Consider the following 7,969-nt stretch of genomic DNA (forward strand, 5'->3'; position numbering starts at 1 on the left):
TATTCGTCAAAACACACATACACACCTGTTTTGTATAAAATTGTGTACTTTTGGTATAGTCTTTATCGAAACAGATCAAAACTTTGTTCAGACTATTTCTCTGCACTTGGTGTAGAGTCATGCCTCATCACGTGTTAGAAGTTATAGGGCGTCAAATTGTTCGACTGTCCAGAAATGGTATGAAGCAAACGTACATTACCAGAACAGTAGGGTACCCACATTGTACTGTATCCAGAATCCTGAAACGTCTCGGACTACAGGAAACTTTGTTCCAGGAAAGTCTACTTGTAAACTGCCCGTGATGACCATGTTTTGATCATGTTAACATGTCAAGGTTAAAAGAAGTCTTGCAACACCTTACAAAAGGAATGGCATGAACACATTCATTCCAGAGTATCCAGAATAACAGTGAATAGGAGACAAACCAAACAAGGTTATTTTGCAAGAAGGGATATCTGCAAATCGATATTAACCAGAATTCACCGCCGTCACCGTGTTAGTTGGGCAAGACAGAATGCTAACTTACAGTTAGGACACTAGCGATATGTCATATTTTCAGATGAGTCCTGTTTCTCGCTTGTGAAAGTTGAAGGCAGGATTCGTGTTCGTCGTTTGCTTGGAGAACAGATGATGAAAGACTGTCTTTCCAACAGGGAACACATGGGAGGTAGTGCAGTAGATATTTGGGCAGATATTCATCATGGTGGAAAAAACTGATCTTCCTATCCTCCAGGGAAACGTCAATGATGCCTCCTACAGGCATCATATGGAGAATATATATGTGCCATACACTAGGGCAAGGTTTGGCAATAACATAAGGTGGGTGCTTCAGCTTGTATTGCTAATAATTGTAAATAAAATATATATATAAGACATTCTATATGTAACTTTGATTAAGTGTGCGAACGATATAGGGACACTAAAAACGTCTGTACTTTTTTAATCTGAACAATGAACAATACAAAACATGTTAAACCTTATTTTGTGATTAACATATTATTTACAATTTGATTTTCCTGCGATATATTTATTTTGTTATTGTTTGTTTGTTGTTGCTATTGTTTCTACTTTACTAAACAGGGTTTTACCTGCTTCCTTTCGTGCTTTTTATTCACCCTTCACCAAACTACAAAGCTCTTTGTTAATTGTACCCTGAATCACCTACTGGTTTCTCACCTAGCAAAGTAACTGCCTCTCTGTTTCAATATACTATAATATCTTTACTTCCTCTCCTGGGTTTCACATAAATCCCTTCGATGTGGATTCCTGTTCACGTTAAAGAGACCTCCTAGGAAATATTCTGATTGTGCCACTGAGCTCCTTTTAGATACAAACATCCATCCACGTAGTGATCATTCTTGTTAACATCTGGAAGGAAATATTACTGTTGGATATTTGAATTGTTTTACACAGTCATGTGTTCTCAATCTACTATATGTTACATCTACTAACAATTTGGGTGTTCCATAGGTTCCTGTTTTGGATCTCTTTCCTGTAAGCCACTATGTGCCACCTTAAAGACTCGAATCCTTTCTATTCATGATTATGTCATAAATAGAAGAATAAAAGGAGGTGTAATTTATCTAAAGGCTTAATACTATCACTTTGGCAAATTAGTAACACCAGTACTGAAACAAGGTTATGTTTCAGCTGTGTATTATACCAACTTGAGTATCGCCATCTGAGCGATCCCATATATGAAGATCTTTTCAGCTCCCGAGGATCCGTCAATGAACAAAGTTATCCCAAAACCTATTTCTCTACCAACATGCAGTTAATTGGTGAGTGAGACCTGCCCAAAGTGTAGTCTTGGAACTCTTTAAAATCACTACTTGGAAAGTGATTGTTGGTTATGCTTTTTACAAAGAGATGGGCAGAAACTTCACTTTTCAGTCTATTTCTCCAAACAATGTCAGATGAGTTAGGTCTGTTTTCCACGACACTCTTAAGTCTCATAGACAGCATTATCATGTCATTCTAATTACTATTCCCATAGGTGTACTGTCCATCGGCCAGTGTTTGAAGTCCAATACACCTCACTTGAAGATACCACATCTATTGAAATGGGAATGAAGGATGAATAACTCGAATTTTATAACGCAATTTAAGCTCTTTTATCATTTTTAAGTCTTCAATTTACTCGTGTTGTTTGTTTTAGTTCTTTGATACAAATAGCTGCTTTTTAAATTTTACATTGTTTAGTTTAAATCTTGATTAGTACAAATAGCTTTAGCTGTCTTACACGACAGAACCATAAACCAAACTATATTCACATTAATACATTGGATTTGTTTGTTTTTGTGTGTTTTTGAATTTCGCGCAAAGCTACACGAGGGCTATCTGCCCTAGCCGTCCCTAATTTAGCAGTGTAAGACTAGAGGGAAGGCAGCTAGTCATCACCACCCACCGCCAACTCTTGGGCTACTCTTTTACCAACGAATAGTGGGATTGACCGTCACATTATAATGCCCCCACGGCTGAAAGGGCGAGCATGTTTCGTGGGTCGGGAATTCTAACCCGCTACCCTCAGATTGCGAGTCGAGCGCCCTAACCATCTGGCCATGCGGGGCCAATATATTGAAACGTTTGTATATGAAGTCTAAAAGCGTGTAAATTGCTTTCTACAACAGAAGAAGAGCATAGGTCTATTTTTATTTCTGTTTTGTCTGTATAAGAAATAATATTTAATTGCCCTCAGTGGCACATCGGTATGTCTGTGGACTTACAACGCTAGAATCCGGGTTTCGATACCCGTGGTGGGCAGAGCACAGATAGCCCATTGTGTTTCTTTGTGCTTAACTTCAAACAAACACACTATTTAAGTGTAAATATAACCAAAATTAAGAGTAACAAATATTTTATTTATTGCTTTTGAAGTTCATATGTCATGTTGTGTTGTAGCCTGCCTATAGTGTGCACAATTCTTCTCGTGATTCATGACATGCACACGTTTCACTGATGTCACGACAGTGATAATATATATATGGTGAAAGAAGAGAAAATGTAGTTTCCATTGATAATATATATATGGTGGAAGACGAGAAAATGTAGTTTCCAGTGATAATACATATACGGTGGAAGACGAGAAAATGTAGTTTCCAGTGATAATACATATACGGTGGAAGACGAGAAAATGTAGTTTCCAGTGATATTATATATACGGTGGAAGACGAGAAAGTGTAGTTTCCAGTGATACTATATATACGGTGGAAGACGAGAAAATGTAGTTTCCAGTGATAATATATATATGGTGGAAGACGAGAAAATGTAGTTTCCAGTGATAATATATATAAGGTGGAAGACGAGAAAATGTAGTTTCCAGTGATAATATATATATGTGGTGGAAGACGAGAAAATGTAGTTTCCAGTGATAATATATATATGGTGGAAGACGAGAAAATGTAGTTTCCAGTAATAATATATATAAGGTGGAAGACGAGAAAATGTAGTTTCCAGTGATAATATATATATGGTGGAAGACGAGAAAATGCAGTTTCAAGTGATAATATATATAAGGTGGAAGACGAGAAAATGCAGTTTCCAGTGATAATATATATACGGTGAAAGACGAGAAAATGTAGTTTCCAGTGACAATATATATATATGGTGGAAGACGAGAAAATGTAGTTTCCAGTGATAATATATATAAGGTGGAAGACGAGAAAATGTAGTTTCCAGTGATACTATATATACGGTGGAAGACGAGAAAATGCAGTTTCCAGTGATAATATATATATGGTGGAAGACGAGAAAATGTACTTTCCAGTGGGTACTTTATTTACTGTATACAAATTTGAACTGTGAGCATTAACTATGTCCCTCACCACATCAACTTGGACCTCAGTAACCAAATATAGTAAGTTTTCATTCAGTATTACTTATACAAAATACCACTTCTGCAATAATTCTTTGAAAAATTTGTGTTACGACAGCAAAGTACGCAGAAAACGTAAAGTTAAGGTGTGTAGATTTCGATCAACATTTAAAATCCCAAAGCTTGCTTGCTGTTAGCAAAAACCAAATCAATTAGTGCGTGATTTTTAAGAACGTAGATATTATATTTGAAGTTATTATTGGCTGCCACTCCCTCGATCGTATGAGTGGATGGCTTTTCGGTCTCAGCGCAGTGACTGAAACATTGTCCTCTCCTACACTCTACGTTAATACCATCAGTCACATCCAGTACAATCTATTCTGTCTAAATCATTTCTAAAGCTAGCATTTACATTTGTTTTTATCTTTACCTTTATGACTAACTTTTCTTTTTTAAAGAAAATTGTATCATTTGAATTTCTTTACAATCTTGATATATACGTGTTCAGATATTCCTCTTTCTGTGCTGGTAGACCCTAAAGAACTTCATAAGCTTGATTTGTACATAACAAAAAAATCATTAAATAACTTATAAACGATTTTAGTTCTTATTTACTATTAAATACCTATAAGAAGTTTATTATAAGTTTTATGTGGGAAATGCAATGAGCTACTTCAAGGTTATAAAACTGATGATTGGTTTCTGTTTTTTCATCCCTTCACAGTAGCATGTTATCCCCCATAAGTGATGTTAGTATCGCCTGACAAACGACATAGAAACTAGAGCAGGAGAGTCTTTGTTTTCGCTATCTCGTATAAGGAAGATAAAGTAGTGAAAAGAGGTGGGCTCGTCAATATATCCAGTGTCTGTGCCCTCAAATCTTAATCGTACGTTCGTAAATCGGAAGAGGCACATGAGCACATTAGTGGTGTCTTGTAAACGAAAACTTGTTAATTGCATCTCAGTCTTTAGTTTGCTCTAGTAAACTGTGTCTAATTATCGAATTTTGCTTATACACGATCAGTAAGAGAAGCAGAAGCAAAAGAGTTCACAATTCAACATAATTTTCTTCCTTCAAACTTCCTTAGAATTTTCTTGGTCAAGGGTGATAAGAAATTATTAATTTCAAACTTTATAGTATTTTGAACAACCTGTACTTCCTCAGACAGACACAGGGCCATCCGAGTATAAGAACGAAACTATACTGAACTGGTAAGTGGCAGCATTTTTGTATTTTTTGTGTTTAACTTTAAGATAACTTTTGTTTTGATTAGAAAAAAAAAAGAAACCCTTCACTCAGTTAACTCTGCATCATCAAATGTAAAATACAATTGAAAAAAAAAAGAATTAATCTTAGTTTGGAATAAAACAAAAACTGAACCCTATACTAACAATGGAAGAAGCTAATTCTCTGACATCTTTCTTGAAAGAAGAAATTCAAATTCTGTTGTTTTCTTAGGCCAGATTAATTATTATTTTCTTGAAACCAACGCGAAAATGAAACATTGATGAAGGGGAATAAAGCATGAGTTGTTGCCACTTCTTGTATTTTTAGTGTATGTGTTTGTGTTAAACATATGGTTCGCAAAGAACCGTACTGTTACGACAGCGGAAGTCACGTGATTCTGGTAACGCGTGATGAGATTCTCGAAGGATCATGAACTTTCCTGGCAACTCTAGTCTGTTCCAGCCGCCCTCCTTTTTAGTATATGTAAGCTCGGCAAATAAAGCGAGATGAGAATTCGATAGATAGAGAGATTGAAAATAGAGATAATCGAGTCAAGCCGCAAGAAAAGTGTGTGAATTATAGCGTGTTTTTATAAAAGTAGTTAAGTTAAACTGACTGTGGAAATTCTGTGTATTATAAAGTTGTATCGAGAAAGAATAAACTAGTTTTAGTTAAGAAAGGACTTGTATCATTGAAGTTCCTCGGAAAGAATTTATACCAGAAATTAACAAACGAGCAGATACGCAACAGTGCGTTTAAAAACTGAAGCACATAATGTCAGATTTGTTTGAAGACAAACACAGTGATTTAGGCTAATAAATATTATCGTATGTGTTAACTCAGTGTTTTTGTGAAGATCAACACATCTTTACACCAGAATATTATCTGCATATAACGCTGAATCTGAACTTGTAGGTTTGTCATTTGTTTCATTCAGGAACTTTCGGACGTGTGAATATTTGAAGGGGTTAAGCCTAAATAAGTGAATTTTTCGTGTTTTATTTTTAATAAAAATATTTCAGGTATCACTTTATCTTATACTTGGTCCGCTCTCTAACTGTATATTATGATCTTTATATCTTAGTCTCAAACACTTTGTAAAATATTCACTACATTATTTTATGACACGTGAATGATATACAGTTAATCTTTAAAACTCTTGGCTGTCTCTTATTTGTACTTAATTTTAATTTTGGCATGGTTTATTTTTAAACATAGCTAGCAGAATTTTGCGTATGGTTTTGTATTGTTTAAGTGTCCTTAGCTATAGTTATATTTATTGTTTTTTTATTTACTTTTTTCATCTTTTAAACAAAGAATGCACTGCAAACAGCTTGGCCAAATTTGTAAACAGGCTTAGCGTGTGGGCTGCATTTCTCGATTTGGTATCAAATGCGAGTTTGAACTTAACAGTGTAGTAGTTTGATAGTTGTTAAAATAGTGTCTCACAAGCAGTAGCTAATAGAAGTTAAGTTCAGTTGGTGTAACATTCGTAATGGAGTGCGAGAGGTCTCACGTTTGATTCCAAATCTAGAGTGTGCAAACTTGGGATGTCACAAGAAACATTGACGCCCAACTAATGACTCTCCCGCGACCCTCAGATAAAAAACCCAAGGACGGACCTTATTAAGACAGAGAAATAATGTGACAGTTTGACCTACTAAAAAAGTAAATCACTCGTATTGTCTACTAGCTTAACTCTAGTTCGAATGGCACAGCACTCGCTTGGCATATGAAGGATCTCGAGTTCAATTTCACTTCGGGTTTTGGGAAATAGGATGCCCATGTAATCGCTTTCATCGATCATAAATATTTAAAATATGGTGTATAACTCTTCACAGAAGGAAAAACAAATATGATTTATTAGATTTAATACCTTTAAATAAACAAAAAATACAATTTTGTGCAATAAAAAGTGTATTTGCTCTAATTGTAGAAAAACACTTAGATTCAAGAAGTCTTGATAGAAATGAATAAAAACCCTACAACCCGGGCGCTTTCGAAAGGTGGATCTTTCTTCTTCAGAGGCAGTTATAGGGTTTTTATTCATTACTTTAATTGTAGAATATGGCAGTTTGTTGATGTAACAGAATAGTTGAAACACCCCTGTGTTTAATTTCTTTACGTCTAAAAGACTTAACGCTATTTTTATCGTTGCTTTCAAACCTACCTTAATTCAACTTGGAGTCTTTATATTACTGATTTAGAGTTATTAGTTTACATGAAGTAGTTATATCCTATTTCAATTTTCCCTCTTTCATATAATGTCTTATTAGTTTAATCTCTTTTTCATTACAGGTATTTTACATTGTTATTCTTCGGACTTCTTTTATCAGATACGAAGAAGTCATATCGCTTTCTTGGCCTCATGGGATGTGTATATATGTATTGAACTTCTTTTTTCTGAAGTAAAAGTAATCATATACGTATTTGGTTTGTAGCAATCTTCTCAGTGGTTTTGGATATCATTACAAATACAATATTGTTTTATTCCTTTATTTTAGATATTCGTAAAAGTAAAAGTAATCATATACGTGTTTGGTTTGTAGTAATCTTCTTAATGGTTTTGAATATCATTTTAATGTTTTATTTTAGACATGCGTGAAATTAAATGTAATCATACACGTGTTTGTTTTGTAGTAATTTTTTTTATTACGAATTAATCTTCTCAGTGGTTTCGAATATCCTTTTATTTATATATTTTGGATATCCGTGAAAGTTCTTGGTGATAATTCAGTGAAGGTTGAGAAATTAGTTTGGGCACTTTCGACATAATGATTTGGTTGTTGTTAAACACAAAACTACATAATGATTTGGTTGTTGTTAAACACAAAACTACATAATGAGTTATTATTGATACCGCCACGGGTATCAAAACCCGGTTTTTAGCGTTATAAGATTTCAGATTTACTGCTGATGAATTTACT

The 7,969-nt window shown here is 34.6% G+C and overlaps 1 long non-coding RNA gene across 1 annotated transcript; it reads left to right on the top strand.

The window, feature by feature from the left end:
* Positions 1-574: 574 nt before the first annotated feature.
* Positions 575-7,477, top strand: LOC111087622. The gene is made up of 3 exons (XR_002612284.1): positions 575-819; positions 4,539-5,026; positions 7,341-7,477. It is a non-coding gene; the product is annotated as an uncharacterized LOC111087622 (long non-coding RNA).
* Positions 7,478-7,969: the final 492 nt, after the last annotated feature.

This window comes from Limulus polyphemus, unplaced genomic scaffold (assembly GCF_000517525.1).
Source record: "Limulus polyphemus unplaced genomic scaffold, Limulus_polyphemus-2.1.2 Scaffold2391, whole genome shotgun sequence".
NCBI lineage: Eukaryota > Metazoa > Arthropoda > Merostomata > Xiphosura > Limulidae > Limulus > Limulus polyphemus.